Source organism: Neodiprion fabricii, chromosome 2 (genome assembly GCF_021155785.1).
Source record: "Neodiprion fabricii isolate iyNeoFabr1 chromosome 2, iyNeoFabr1.1, whole genome shotgun sequence".
NCBI lineage: Eukaryota > Metazoa > Arthropoda > Insecta > Hymenoptera > Diprionidae > Neodiprion > Neodiprion fabricii.
Window position 1 is genome coordinate 40,664,590 of NC_060240.1, and position 16,717 is coordinate 40,681,306.

At 42.5% G+C, this 16,717-nt stretch overlaps 1 protein-coding gene across 1 annotated transcript in view; it reads left to right on the forward strand.

Moving 5' to 3' along the window:
* The first annotated feature begins 5,831 nt into the window (after positions 1–5,831).
* The window catches only part of LOC124175337 (cubilin-like), an 83,500-nt gene continuing 72,614 nt past the window's right edge, over positions 5,832–16,717 (forward strand). The window contains exons 1-2 of the mRNA XM_046555463.1: positions 5,832–5,874; positions 6,502–6,590. The gene's annotated coding sequence lies outside the window, so the exon portion shown is untranslated. The remainder of the gene's footprint in view (positions 5,875–6,501; positions 6,591–16,717) is intronic.

A 16,717-nucleotide genomic window follows, 5' to 3' on the forward strand; every position in this document is an offset into this window, starting at 1 on the left:
TTTGTTGTATCATCATTTGCATGCACAATAACCCAAATCATCACTATTGAATATCATTCATGCAGGGCATTGATTTGACGGTTTCTTAGATCAGGAATGATAATAATTTTTTTTTCTTCCGCGTGTGTTTGAATCTTTCAAACTGAAATCAACGTACCGACGACCTATATTGACGGAAACCAGTGAATTGGCTCTTAATGAGATAACACGTGTTATAAAGCTTCCTCTTTCTTTACAATTATTACAATATGTACGTTCGCGAATGTCTTCATCGCTTTGATATCAGACGCGAGTCGGCTGCAGCTTCTCGTAATATTCCGAAGCCCGATGAATAAAGTATACTTTCTGTATCCCCGCAGCGTAAGAGAATTGAAAATTAAATAAATCAGGGCGCAGACGGCGGGCATAATTAGCTGAGCGCGAAGCGGCATAAGGTATATGCATATAAGGTATAAGGTACATACCTGGCTGGTATCTGCTTATCAACAATAAGGAGTTGCTTGCGGGATGAGCCTGAAGGAAGCTCTCAGCTCCTTAGCTTTCCGCTTTATATACATATACGTACGTATACCTATTCAGGGACTTGGAACCGATGTGACAACTGAAAGTTTATCGCGCGCTTGATGTAGAACTTGCGAAAAGCGCTATCCCAAGCAATTAGGTACGGCGGCTTCCTTTATCATCGTGAACCGCTCGCTCAAATACCGTTGTGGGTATAATGCATGTAATCAGGGATTCAGGAATTCAGTTGGGTGTATTAATGTTTCCGAAGTCGAGAAATGGAATCTATTCTAACCGTCACACAGGCCTAATATCCGCAGCTTTTACATTATACCAAAAATATACATCGTCACTGCACTTTCGTTCAATATTTTTATTCGATCTTCGAGAAACTTCCGCCGCTCGGTGGGAAGCTGCACGGCGTTATTACATAAAAAAAAAGTAATCCATTGAAAAAAAGATAGGATAGTTTGCGGTGAGTATATTATCTCAGGTTCGAAGCTGTTGTAGTACTTTGTTTCATATCGGCGAGTTCGACTTCCGGTTTTATTGAAATCTACCCGTCGATTATTCTTTTTCAAATAAAGGCTGCGATACTCATCATCTTGTTTCATACCTTAACATTGCACAGTGCGGTATGAGGGAAATATAGTCTGCATGGAATATTTCTTACACGGGAAGCGAATCAACAGATTAACGCAAGAACTTCCGGCAATGAAAATTAATTACACACTTAACACCTGCGGCTGAAAAAGAGTAGGTAGGTACCGCGTTGCAGCCGCGTTACTTATTACATCCGCACCGCAGGCGGATGCGGTGCAGTTTCTTATTTTACCGAAGCAATAACCTCGAGATTAAAAACGGCGTTGATTTATAGAGTATAACGTCTCTAGCAATTGAAGTTATTGGTCAGACGGCCGGTTTCTCGCTGAGAATCGCAAATGCTATTCTCTCAATTATAGGTATAAGCTGCAGTGTTCCGTGAAATTTTCATCCTTCCGCCAATTTTCCGAAGCTGTGCGAAAAAGAAAAACTCGATTACATCACTCGTCGACCTTTTATTCTCCACTTCGGAGTGACCCTGATAAAATTCTCTCCTCGACGTCACTCTGGTATATCTGCTCCATCTCCGGTGTACTGAACTTTGTGAAAATAAATTTCCGATTATCGAAGCTGAAGCGGTATGGTAATCTCTTGTGTAGTAGCAGCAGCTCAGGAGGCGAAGTGGTTCAGCCAAGCCTCGAGTCAGCCCTCCGCCACCGGCACTTATCCTTTTAAGGATAAGGAGAAGGAGAAGGAGAAGACACCGTCGTTCTGTCGGCCAGCGGCGCCGACAGCAAGTCGAAGCCTCTTAAGCCGCGAAGGCTGTGTCTCTGAAATTTGGGGTGAAGTGATTAAGGCCTTCGGTCGTGTTCCAGGCGATGCACTAATTCGCGGGAAGCGTTCGGGCCCTTCCGCAGATAAGCTTAACGTCCCCGGTCTCGATATTACATATACATATTGAATTTCGTAGCGGAGGAACGGTATACCCGCATTATCTCCGTTTATCAATCTTGCCCGTGTTTCGAGATACAAAATTGATGGAGGTTACTGATCAATTTACCCGAAGCTCAACTCGCTGTACGTACCCGGATAAACGGTCTACGCGAAGGCGGAAAATTTTGGTAGTCTGTGGAAACAAAATCGTTCTCTGTGAAAATCTGATCTCTTTTGAGTACCTAGAGATATTAGATCGAAGAGATTTTCCGAAGAGTTTTCGGGGGAGTATTTGCTTCACGTGTTGACAGAGCGATCCTATAACACGTCGAAAACATATCTGAAAGTGTTATTGCAATATCGAAGGTGCGAACCTACGTGTGTGCTGATAAAAAAATATTCCGAGTAGTTACATAAGTGCGAATTACCTACGCAGAAGAGCGTTTTGCTAACTGCGCAACCTAGGTTTGAAAATTCAATTTATCAAATGCTTTTCCTTATATATATGTATATATATATATATGTATCCCTCTCCCTTTTCAGCACTGCGCGGTAAACTGTTGGAAAGTCAAACACAGAGCTGTAGAACTGACTGACAATGAGTCCGTAGAACAGTTGGCCAGGGCAGCACTTGGGAACTAACTTAAGACGATCACGCAGCACTTTGTCTGTCCTCCGAATTTCCCTTGTGAGTATAATGCGGCCACGCCAACGTGTAGCCGTGAAAATTTTCGAACACACATTTACAACACCCCCTGCTTTCGTTCGACGATAGTATTATTATGTGCAAGAAGGAGGTAAACTTGGTCTTTTTGGGTCGAGCGTAAGTTTGCAATATAAGTCGTAGGTGAAGTCGAAGACGAAAGTACGTTGTGCGTTTTTTCGCCAGGCACGAAATTGAGGTTAGGGTTGCGTAATGTTAGATTTGTTTGCGACAGCGCATGCCCACAGTACGGAAAAGTCCACTTTGAACTCGTAGGGTTTAAAAGTGGTATTTTCTGTACTCTACGCGTACGCATTCGCAGACTCACTCGATCGTCGTGGGAACGGGTACTTTGTGTTTCCCAAAACAGGATATGAAGGGAAAGATGGAAGCTAATTCCCAAATTTACACTTTCCACATTACGCATGATCTCATTTTTAGATACCACCGGGTTACACAAGAAAATCATCTGTCAAATTAAGTTTCAAATGTTAATTTCTACCTATCAAAAATAACGAATCCAGATCCTATAATGTTACGAAGGATTTGTTAGCAGTAAGTAATATAAAATACCATTCTCGCCAATTGGTTCTACAAATATTTTCTCACATCACTAACTTCTCCAGAATTTCGCATCGCTTTAGTCTAATATTTAGTCTCATTATCTTTAATTACCTCTTTACCCTAGTAATATTTTGCAATTGAATTCAAACTTTTCGAAAAGAAAATTTTACACATGGCCGATTCTACCGTGGGAACTTTTACCTACCTTAGAATAGGGGGATATCATTAATCTCGAGCCTAATATTGCTTAAGATGCGATTAAACGGTTCTGCCCCACAGCCTAGGAGTCGATAAAAGCTTTCATTTCATCCAGCTCAAAAGTTCCCGGTCCCCCTCATTTGCTAACCGGATTTTGAGTTCATTGACCAATTCATTCGTGATCCCCCTCCCTCTGCGTCTACCGAAATATCTTTGAGGCGCCTCACAGTGGTCTCAAATCCCAAGAAGCTGGCCAAAAGTGGAAAAAAAATAATTTTTTTACGGACTTTAATAAATCTAATTCGCTGATTGTTTTGTTTTTTTTTTATTAAGTTGACTTTAGATTCGTAATTAAGGGCCTCAAAAATCTTCATACAGAATGTTTCAAAAAAATTGAAATAGTTTTTTTTTTCTAAATTTCACCTCGCATTCGTCACCAGCGACCTCGAAAACCCCTATATCCGAATTTTTATAAAAATCAACGAACGGGATTTGGGACCGCTGTGCGCCTGGAATATACGCTGAAATGTGAACGATTCGCACCATCTCCCGAAAGCACCGTATACCGGCTATTCAACTATAATGAAAATTCGAACGCCGGATAACCGTGCGAGTAGAAAATTCCTGCAGGACGCAGAGGCCCGCGGTCAGTTTGCAGGCTCTACTCGTGCGGGTGGGTTTGGATCTTTACGGGTGTTTAATCTCTAATGCGGACACCGGTACGTGAGTCGCTTTGTAAACGCAAATCGTGTAGCTCGCTTCGCAAAATCTCGTGAAAATGTGATATTCTCACACGGTATTTCGCTTTATTACATCCACCCCGGTGTGTGTTCTTTTGCTCGTAGAGACAGGCAACGAATTTTCTTAAGTACAAATTCGTTACGTTTGAAAAGAACACGCCGGAGCGCATTTTCAGCGGGTGAGCTTCGGTGATCAGATTTCTTCTCCTCTTTGCGTTTTTCCACTCTGGAAGCTCCATTCGATTGGAAATCGCTGCTAATTCGAGTGCAGCGGATTATATGGGGTCAAAGCGTTCCCGTGTTAAGGTGCCTGTAATCGATTTTACTCAGCTCCAACTTTGTTCCACGATGCAAGGGGTCAGTGCAACGAACGTAGCCGATCGATGTTGCTCGCTTCATGCACGAAAATATCAAACCGTTTATAACTTGCCCTCGAATAAAGCTCTCTGCAGCCGGTGCTTTGCGGATTATATCGGAAATATTTAGCGAGTCTTCGACGGCACGTAATAATAACTGTGCACGAAGACTGACAGCTGAAGTTAAGTGGAATTCAATTTTACCTCAGAATTTCCATTTCCATTTTGTCTTCCGTCAATCTGTTCTTTTATTTTTTTTTTTTTTTTTCTTAGCGCGAGAGAGAGAGAGAGCTGATTTACCGATATTCAAAGCTCTAGGACACTTAATCGATTTTCGGTACCATTTAACACGGAGAGCCAACATCTTATTCTTTCTTTAACCCCGCCTCGGCTTCCCCATTTATCCAAGGGTCCCGGGTCTTTCCCTCTTCCCAGAAATACTTGATCTTGCGCGAACTTCCTCCTGCTACAAGCACTCTGAGATAATGACAACGTTAGCGGCGTAGCGCGTCGGCGAGCTGCTACATCGCACTGCGTTCTGCAAAGCATGTAGTTTCATAATTGTTAATTTATAAAAGAACGTGTAGCGGGAAGTGGATGGAATAATGGTATATACGATATACATACTTATGTAGACTTTTGCAAGTCGTATCGATATCCGCTTAAGTTTTCCATAGACAAGCATAGCATTATTGTATGTATAAATAAAAATCACAGTTTTCGAAATTCTGACACCATTTTTCCACATCAAGTATTATATCTTCTTCATTGTATCTATAAGAATCTGTGTTCTCGAATGCTTCTCGAATCTTTGTCACATGGTGTAATACATAAATTAAATGACGATCTTCCAGATTAAGGTCAAGGAAATTCTTGAGGTGAGACGCTTAGCATCCCACTGTGACTGAAAAACAGCCTCGTATACGCTTTCGAAGCGATAGACCATACAATTTGCTCCCGTGCAATACTTACACAGACGAGGGTCGCTGATTAATTTACAAACATATCTCAGGTCAGATTTCCATCAGTGGTGGTGATCCTTCCTACCCTCCCCCCTCCCTTGCTTTCCTCCAACGTTTTCTCATCCCATCCACATCACAAGCTCCACACACCAACGGTGTAAGTTAACGCCAGCTCGTTCGGAATAGAAGCAAAAACCACGAGTCGTGCCAAGCCCTGATATTGCCTTACTGCTCAGCATAATGTCCCCAATGTCCCACTCATATTTTCCGCTCGCATATAGCTGATGGCCTCAGTCTCCGTTCAGCGACGGATCGGAGCGTTGCGCGAACCTGTTCAATGTTTGTTTACTCTTCGGTGCCGAGGCGGTCGGTCAGTGAGTGACTAATGATAGCCACTAAGCTAAAAATAATCGAATACGATTCGGTTGAGTCGGTAAAAATTAATCGATTAATCGATTATTTCGTAGTTTTTTGAAACGGTACACTTGGGGACAATGAATCCGGGACGGCTAATTTTTTATAATAGACAGTTATGTTGGCAACGCAGAGAAACCCACAGCGCCATAGTGGTCCGAGCGTGAAACAAACTCAATCTCGATAAACATAATATAACTCATGACCGTCGAATCTAACCTTAGAATACGTGTCAATCCAACAAGTCATTATCCCCGCGGTATTCTAAGGTTAGATTTGACGGTCATGGGTTATGTCAGGTTTCTCTGCGTTGCCAATATAACTGTCTAGTGTAAAAAATTAGCCGTTTCAGATTCATTGTCCCCAAGTGTACATATAAAAACAAAATTTCGTACATTTCAGTATCTATTCTTAATCGAGGAAAAGATTTTTGATAATTTACAGTTTCGCTCAAAATATTTTTCAATTTCAGGTGAAAATATTCATTTATCTTTCACTTGTTGTATCAAATGGGTTTGAAAAATAATCGATTATACTCGATTAATCGGGAAATATAACCGATTTAATCAAAAAACGCTTATTTTTAGTCATTCTCATCAGTGACGGTTGTTAGTTTTGTGCATAGTGTCTTTCAGCGCTGTAGGCGTGTGTTTTGAATCTGCAAGCGGGTGGTTGGGTAAGTGAGCTTTGTATTTTGACTTTCGAATATAATATTCCGCGCGCGATTCGCTCGCAGCTTTCGCTGTTCCTCCTGTCGCCACAACCCAACTCGATTCCCGACCTTTTTCTAGGCTCGTGTTTTCGGCAAAGTTTTTCTACTCGTCCAATACGAGTCACATATTTTTAAGATTTCTCTCGAGAATTTGACTGTGGGTAAAAACATTGTTTGCGAGAAAGGATTTTCACTTTTTGAAAGGTTTGAAGGCCGCGTCGTTATTTTCCGGTTCCTACCTCTTCGCTCTTTTTTTTTGCCATGATCGGTCTTGTATTTTATTATTTTCTTTCTGCTCTCTTATCGCCGATTCAAACGCAGGCGGTATCTCACCGCGTTGTTTCCTCTATGATTCTACTGGATTTGGTTAGAGATTTATGGTGGTCTCTTCCGCAAATAAACTGCGCTTCTCTTCGCGATACTTAGCTTCTGCAGCAGCCTTAAACAGCGAGGTCGGGCGCTAGAAGCAACACGAACAAACTCAATAATACGTAATGCACGTTTATTTGTTCGTTGTATAGTTTGCTTAAACAAATTGGGGTATCGGCAAAAGGACAGAAGGAATGAAAAAAGCAGAAAACTGGGAATAATTTGCCCTGGAAATTGAAGCGCAATTACAGCAGCTGTATATGTACATCCGTTAGGCGCAAATTGGGTATTCGAAGCAGAATCAAAGTTCCGATATTTAAGGAGAATATATCAATTATATCGCGAACGCGAAAGCGTATGGCTGCAGTTTCGTAACCAACGCTGCCGAAGTAACGAAGTCTCCTGCGTTTTATAATGTAAATTAATTATATCATAGTGATTTGATTAACGAAACGGAATATTAAATGGAATGGAATGGAATTTAATTAACTGGCATTGATGCGTACATATTGTCAAGTCTACATAAGTTTGCTACATTTTGCGACTGTGCTGCATATTGTCTGGGCTAATCGTACTCGTTTTATACGCTGCAACGCGAATGAGGAACTGGTGCGTAAAAAGGCTTTTCCTCGCTCGGAGAAAGCACAACAAAGGCAGGCGAAAATAGCCGTGACAATTTATTCGCACGTAGGGTGAAGAAAACAAAGAGAGGGAAAATTGTTTTGCGGACAGGCATGTGATCGTCGGTATAAAATATATATGTATATATATAATTCTGTTTCTGGTGTGAACGTGGCGTGCACGGTCTAACGTAGTGGCGGTCTGCGGTGGACGCATTAATTCGTAAAAATATCTGCCCTTTCTCCTGAAATAATATTACATATACCACGGAAGAAAGGCCGGCAGGATAAGTGCGAGGTGGATGTGAAGAGAACAAAGAGACTCGCGAGCCGACCGCCAAAAGACGAATGGCGGAGCAAGAAGTTGTAGTGCCTCTTTGTTTTCCCAAAGAACGGTGGCTTCCACCCTTTGCTTCGTCCTTGCCGAGATCCTGGACCCGAAATCTCGCCCCCAGACGTTTCTGTCGTTACACGTGTGCAATTACTCTCCTAAGAATCGAGGACTCGCTAATTGGTAGAAATTTCATACGAACCCTCGTAACTTTCCTGCGGAAACCATGAAGTCATTTACTCTATTCAGCAAAGGAGGTGAAACCGAAGACTCGTGTATACGAGCATAGCTCAATTTCTGAGAAAATTTAATAGCATCTCTGGTAAGAGTTATGGTCCCGATATCTCTGCCATCTATTGAGGATATCAAACAAATTTTCTTAATCAATCTGAAAGGTTTACAAAAGAATATTGATTTTTGCCTGAAAGTATTTTACCCAACCCTTTGAGTCGCACATTATTGTGCCGAGTCAACTTTTCTAAGAAGATAGTATTCCACGGTTTTTGAGCTCACGGATTAAGAAACTAACATCATGTTTCAAAAATTCAAGATGGCGGGTGAAAAGTCCAAATTTGATCGAATGCGGTGAAAAAAGTCTATGCAGGGGTTTTCGGGATCGCTGATTGGATTCGCTATGCCGAATTTTCAAAATCTGATTTCAGATTAGTAATCACCGACCCCAAAAACCCCTGGACTGAGTTTTTTCTCCGGATTCGATCGTATTTGAAATTTTCGTCCGCGATATCGGATCTGCCATTTTGAATTTTTTAAATCCGATTTCAGATTCGTACTGTGACTCAAAGGATCAAAGTCCCCCTCTTCTTCCGCACCTCGCGGAGAAAATTTTGGTTAAAATTCCTTACAGTATTATCGAAGAATAGAAAATATATTTCTGAGAAGTATTTCTTTCCGGATGAAATGGCAATATCCGTATCATTTTCTCGGGGATATCGCATGTCGAAAAAGCGGAAGTGTAAACAAGAAGAAAGTCGCGCGTCGTTTTGGTCGGTCTCGGTACTTGGGCCGTCGGTCCGCCGTTATTCCGGGCAGGCAGCGTTTCGTCGTCATTGGCCATTGAATAACCCTTTCTATATATAAGGAGGCGGGTATAAGCTGGGAGAAAGAAGAAAGCCGGTACCGCCTCGCTGATTACTTCCGGAGATAAGATTTCTCCGGCACCTTAATAGTCACACCTATAGGTATACGCCGCCCTTAAGCCCAGAGCATAGAACGACCATACTTTCCTCGGCGAGAATCTGTTTTCTCTTCCCGTCGGTCTAACGTTTTGTTCCTGATTCTAGCCGCCCGAAATAACAGCTAAGTATCCCGAGGGAGACGCAAGCCTGGCTCTTTTTCGCCTCACCTTAGCTTCGCCCGAGTAGCGTAGCTCGTTTTTCAACCCTCGGCTGCAACGAACCGATAAAAGGGGATATCACCCGGGTGTCGCAAAGATAATTTCGGAAGAGAAAAGCGAACCGTATACCGTCAACGCGCAATTTTTTCCTTCTCGCCTTCGAAGTTTCAAAAATATTCAGCTCCGAAGAACGAGGTCGGTAAGGAAGGGGCATGCGGCTATATACGAGTGGGTGGGACTGATGTATTCCGAATTTGAGAAGTTCCGAATATATGTCGGTGGCGGAACCTCAAGTGAAGAAATCAAACTTTGACGAAACAGCAAAGTTTCGAATGGTCCGAAACCTAACGCTCAAAGTTCCGAAAGGGCGTAACTCGGACAAGTCAAGGTTCCGAAAGTGCGAAAGTGAGAAAAATTAAAAATCCGAAACGTCGAAAATCCGAATGATCGAAGATTCTCAGTTCCGTGAATTACTAAACTTTGCTCTATCGGAGCTTGAATTTTCGGTATCTTGAATTTCGGAACTTTGATCCTTCGGATTTCCGACCATTCAAAATTTTGTCGTTTCGTCGACGTTCGATTTCTCTTCTTGAACTTTCGTGACAAGATAACTCGGAATCAGGTGCTTTCGGAACTTTTCAATTTCGCAACTTCAACCCCGTTCCTCACAAATCTCGTCGAAAATGCGATCGGGCCACCTTGTCTTTAACGTCTGTTTTCGAGCAGCGAGGATTTTCGCGATGTTGGATATTAATGCGAATTCGCGGGATCTGCGGAGGCACGGAGTAGACTAAAAAAAGACAAAAATCTCGAGCAAGAGTCCAGGGCGCGAAAGCTCTGCAGCACGGCAGTGTTCCCCCTGGAAATCTCATCCGACGGATCAACGCTTGCATTTATAAAAGGCATTTCTTTTTCTTTCTTATCTTGTTTGTGCCGGCTTTGTTTCCTTTTCTTTCCCGTTTCCCCCGGGCTTCATTCGTCTCTATTCACTCCGCTGCAGCCTCTCTTCCAGCTTCCCGAACTCCGAGAATTCCGCCCTCGCCTGGATGGTATACATTACGGGACTGTAAGGCAACCGGCGAACAGGGAGAAAAATATTTTCCATTATACACAGGAGACCGCCGATCCTGCACCTATTATGCGTCTATCAGCCTTCTTCCTTTCCATAATGCTCTTTTTCCGCGCTCCGTGCAGCTACAGCCTTCGAGATTACGTAATTGCAGCATTCATCGCTCCGTCCGGGGTCTGAAAATCGCGCCATGAAATCGCGAGTCCTTCCTGGGTAGAGAACCGTCGTACAAGATAATTCTCCGAGATGAAAATTTATCTTCGGGAAGTGAATAATTGTTGTTACTTAAATTTATAGCCGACGCTAAGGTCAAGAGAGGCCAAATTGCAGACTCACTTCGGATTACGGAACATACCCGGGGAGGTTGGAATCCGTTAAACACCTGAGCGCACAACGCCAGTTGAAAGTGTAAGGTTTCCTCGAGGAATCGTTGGGGTCCTCCGGACGCCGATTTAAGACGGGACCGGGGCCGGAATAATTGAACAGCACTCGAGACAAATAAATAAGCGATTGCCGCGAGAATACACCGAGCCGCCTCGACTCCTGCGGCAGAAAAGCTCGGCGCGAGCTTTTATCTGCGAATGTCGGTAATTTGCCTCGATGGCTCTCACTTTCGAACTCAAGGTCTCGAAAGGAGTCCTCCGCGCATCGGTACCCAGATATATTATAGGTGTGGGACCGCGTATCCGAAAACCGTGGGAAGGCGGGGACGGCGTAGAATAAATATAAAGAAGAATCTTGCAGGGGCGTGAAGAGGACGAAGAGACCTTTTTTTAGGGGAAAAGATGAAATGCCCGGAGTCAGCCGACTTGCCGGGTGGATGGGTGGGTCCGCTTTTCGTGCGGGGGAGGCTGTGGTAACTTACAGCCATTTCCATTAAGAGGCACGATTTCGAGGATTTATTAGAGCCGCGTGGTGTGGCGTGTCGGGGTGAACCGCGTACCGGGGACAGCGACCGGCGTCCCCGTCACCGAGGTAAAAAATCGCCGGAATTTAAAACGAGAGAAGAATAAAACCGAAATAAGTATCCAAAAATTTTTATTAAGGCAAGGTTTGGGGCGGCGTTGAAGTTTCGAATTTTTTGCTGGCGAAACTCAAAGTAAAGAAATAAAACTTTGACGAAATATCAAAGTTTCGAAATGACCGAAGTCCGACGCTCAAAGTTCCGAAAATGAGAAAATAAGAAAATTAAAAAATTTGAAACATCGAAGTTCTGAATGATCGGAAATTTTCAGTTGTGCGAACTTCTGGGTTGGTGAAATTGTGGGAGTATGATCTTTCTTTGTTTTCGATTTTCGATATTTTCACGTTCGGAAATCTGGTCGCTCGGATTTTTGGTTTTTCTAATTTTTCACACCCACTCGTCGAGTAAACTACGCTGAGTGAGTGCATGTTAACTTTTGGAATTCTACTTTATTGTAACTTGAATTTTCGAAATCTTGCATATTGGAACTTTGCGTCGTCGGGCTTCTAGCCGTTCGAAACCTTGTAGTTTCGTAAAATTTTCATCTCCTTACTGCAAGTTTCGCCACAAAATGACTTGAAATTAGACGCTTTCGGAACTTTTCAAATTCGGAACTTCAGACTCACCCCCAAGGTTTGATATTAGTACAAGATTCTCTGATAGTTCGATACTCGAAACGGATACCTATTTAACCTTGAAATTTTGCCGAATTTCCCAACGTCGCCCATAAGTCGGATCACGAGGGCAAAGAAACGTGCAGCAAAGGCGCGAACGAATCTCTCGCGAACCTAACGAAGTTCGTGTTTGTTTAGGAATGAGGGTCAAAGATTGGACAAACAATCCGCGGCATCTGTGAACCCACTGTATCTTTTTCATCGTCTGTTTGTTCCGGCTTCCCACCTTCGCTCGCGCGATATAGGCAGACATATGAGAATATACCATATATATAAGACTAGCCACGTTTCGCGAGATGATACAGACAAATATATATATACATCGATATTATCGATGCAATGATAGATTAGGGTGTATCGAAAAACCACGTTTCTTCCAATTTCTACACGGAAACTAGTGTAGAAAATTTCGGTCTTGACAAAAGAATAAATTGGTTTCAAGGAGAACATTTTTGGTTGATATTTTTAGCTTTAGCAAACGGTTTTAAATTTCGGAATTTCCTTAATATAGCCAAGTATTCTTTTGTACAGTTTTTTTATCCGACGCACACTGTATGGAAAAGTGTCACAGTGCGTAAAATCGAATTTTGCGCACCGTATTGCAAAAAACCGTCTTCAATTCTCCACCGAGTTATTTCCTCTCTTCTCTCTCTCTCTCTCTCTAGGTACGTAGGTATATGTCTTGTATGTATATGTATATGCACACATAAGACAAGGTAAACGTCAACGACGTCGTCGCGGCATCGATTTTCAACGCTTCTCACGTCCGACCGGCTCTCCAGCCACTCACTCCAGTGACGCAATTGTTTTCGGTGAAGAATTCGAACCCCGAGACTAGAAGTTATTGGTTTTAATCTTTCCACGGCTTGGCAAGAGTTACGGCGAATCGCTCGCGCTGGTTTTTCGCAAGTACTTTAAACTTCTTTCCTAGCCGATTTTCAGGGCACGGTATAAGACGAGGGTAATAACGGGGCCGCGGAAAGGGAGGAAAAGGGGGCGAGGCCAGGTCGCTGCTGCTTCGAAAGTGATTAAAAAATATCCAACATTTTATCTTCATTCCGACCTTTTATCCCGGCGGGGCATGATTTTGCACTTATAAATTCCGTCCGTGGTTATGTAAACGGCAATGAAAAAACAAAATGAAAAGAAGACGTGAAAGAAAAAGAGAGCATAGAACGTTACGAACGGTAAAGATTATAAAAGTTATGGAAAAATGTGGGTACGTGCAGATGTGCGTATAATAAATACGTATATATTGTGATAATAAAGAATTAGTTATCGCTGTATGGATCGTAAATTTTAACTGAGAAACTAAAACAGAAAGAGAAAAAATAAATAAATGTAACGAAGAAGAAAACGAGAACGTGGAAAAGTTTTATCCCGTTTTTTCACCAGATTGTTACTCAACTTTGTACATTTCAATTATTCTACACCAAGTTCTGTATAATTGTTTATTTATTTTTTTTTTTTTTTTGCTACCGCGGCTTTTTTTCTTCTTCTCTTCTTTTTTCTACTCATAATTTTTCTCTCGTTTTGGTCGCCGGCGGCTCATAATTCAGCTCCTCGCGATAAAGTCGCCCGGCTGAATTATACTCGTACACGTACATCGTGTATTGTATGTACATACGTAGAACATACGTAGGTGTATTAAAATACACGCATTGGGTATGTGTGCGATAATTCTATGACCTATAGTACTATTACTATACAAAATGTCACAGAGTACGAGGAGCATCGAAGAACGATTCTCCAAGACAGGTGTATTTCCATGAATGACTGCCTATAACTTACGTTATATTCGCGTTTATCGCCTTGATGTTTCAGAGCGAGAAGGTGATGGAAAACTGAAACTCTACTAGCGGTGAAATACCTCAGCTTATAGACGGACGCGTCTGACGTGTTTAGCGATTTGTGGGTGAATTGGATATTCGCAATTTTCCCGCAGGAAATAAATTTCGCAACTAGGGCAATAAAATTTCTTCAAGTGTAATTAACTTTGCATAATATTTTACACCAACTGTCCGTTATTCCGCACTTACTTTTTTCCTATTGAAACAATTTATATTATATCGGTTATATTATCGTTATTCTTCTTATTATCATCATCGATAATTTTTTTTTTTTTTCTACAGAAATTGCTTTGCAATCAGAATATTAATACTTTGGCAAGCGTTACCGAGAGGAGGAGATTAATCTTCATTTGACGAGATTAATTGTGCAAATATTGATATTTCCAACCCCCCGCCCCCAAGGTATAGGTATACCATCCGTGCCAGATTATAAAGCCTGGGGAAAGTCTCTCCATCGTCTCGCTCTCTCCTCCCTCTCCTCTCCCCCCCCCCCCCCCCCCCCCTCCCCCTTTCCTCTTTTTTTACGGTGGTAACGTTTATAAAGGGGGAGGTCGGATCTCTTGGTGAACCTGAAGCAAAAAACGGAAAAACAGGCAGAAAAAACGGGAGGAGAAACTAAGCCAGCCCACTTTAGCGGAAACGAGGTTCTACCGTGTTTTTCATCCGTGTTCGCCCTGTTTTCCTTGCGAAGAGGGGTCGAATTGCAGCAGCGGGAAATCCTTGAGCGCAAAAATCAGCGGCTCCGAAACGCCGTCGGAGTGTTATCTAACTCTAACGAATTTCCCACAATTTCTAACTCGTTTCACTTAACCCAACCCGAGCTTACCTGGGAACTGTTTGTACAGTATAAGGAATTCAATTATATTGAGGAGAGGAAAAAATTCGTGCTACACGGTGATTGCGATTGATCTCTGGTATTTTATAAATTCTTCCCTCCCCCCTGCAACAATTTTTCGTTCCGACTTGGAAGAACGAACAAATTTCAGCTGTACCGCTGCAGTTTTTATCGTTTGAAAATCTTATCGAATCGTATAGTTTGTTCGAAGCGTGGGGAGATGTTGAAATTAATCGTGTATAATAGTAATACAAAGTTTGCGCATAAATTCGCAATGTGCACAAGGCCTTACAGCCGGGCGTCTGCAGGCGAAAAATCGCATCGCGGAGCAATTAGTAGGAAATGTAAGCACCGACGGAAAATATTATGAAATTAAGCCCTGGCCGGGTGGATGATGGTTGGAGGACTGGGGGCGGTGGTCTGGAAAAGTTTTAATTAAAAATGATTGTCCCCCCCCCCCACCCTTCATTACATAATAAAACAGGTATTAAAAATACACGTATATACGTTATTATGCCACAACGGCGAGGTGGAAAGTATAACTTTTGGAATAGAGGAAAGCACAAGAGAGAGAGAGAGGAAGCGTGAGATAATCACGGCTGGTGCGGAGAAGAATGTTCGCCAATTACTCGAACCTCGAAGAGCTACGCGTACGTGAAAAGTTAATTTTCCACGATGAAAAATTCAGCCTCCGTTCTGACGCGGGGCGAGAAAAATATGATATCTGCGAGCCGCACCTGCTGTCATTCGCCGAGTGAAACCGGCGAAACGGGGCATAAAGATGGCTCTGTCTCTTATCGGCAGCGCTGGTGAAAGGACAGGTGTGGGTGCGGGTCGTAAAACGTAGGCGATACAAATCTGCGGAGGAAAATTCAACCGTCTACTCCGAGGCACGTAGACGCGGCGTCGAAAATTAAAGCTAAACCCTGCACCCGCCACTCGGAAGCTTCGCGAGCTTGCGGATCGCGCGTGGAAACCCCTGCAGAAACATTGCATAAACATTGCCGTGGTTCGGTCGCTTTTCTTTCTTTCTCACTGCTCCTATGCTCCATACTAGGTGATAAAATTCGAACCTCGAAGCTAAAAGAGCCTCTCGAGCTTCGAGCACGCGATGCGCGAGGAAATTGCGCGAGACTGATATCAACGCTGTTTCAGGCAACAACAGAGCTTTCCCATTCGCGGGGCTGAGAACAACCCAAGATTCAATTTTCACATATTTCGAATTCAACTATGCCGAACCATTTTCATTCAACGATTCTTATAATCGCTCACTCAATTCGGCCAATTCAAGTTCTCTGACTATACTCTGGTTTCGAATTACTTGCAATATTCCAGAGGAACATTATAACTTCAAGCATTCTCCTCGCGGGTCATTGGCTCGATCGGATTTACCGATTTATATTATCATCGTTGCGCGGAGCGAAAACAACGACGTAGTTTTCAGAAGCTATTTTACTTGTACACACCTCGCCATATTTTACATTATTATTATTATTATTATTATTATTATTATTGTTGTTGTCGTCGTCGTTGATAGATTAACCTTTTTCTAATCAAAAACACAATGATTATACAGTTTCTAATGGCAGGTGTCCTCCGGTTTTAAATTAATTTTTGTTCATAACTTTTGTTTCGGTACAAATATATGTATATTATATAAACAATTGTGGAAATTGTTTGTATTTAACACGCGCTTCTTTATTTCATTTCAACCTTCCGCATCTCTGCAATACCTACTTATGATAATTAATATTGTTGTTTGAATCGAATGCTTCAATCAGTTCAACGCAGGTCATTCATTCTCCATCTCTCTTTTCATTGTTGCGGCTCAGAATCAAACGAACTACAACACAACCAAATAGTGACAAGTAGCTCTTTGGCGATGAAATTTAGCCCGCTTCGCGGTATATCTTGAGAGTACTTCGAACAAGGTTCGTAATTTCTCTAACACGTTTTCACGAATCAATAAGTTGCCCGGATCCCTACTCGATCACCCGCCCAAAGATCTGTATCGATCCCACCATC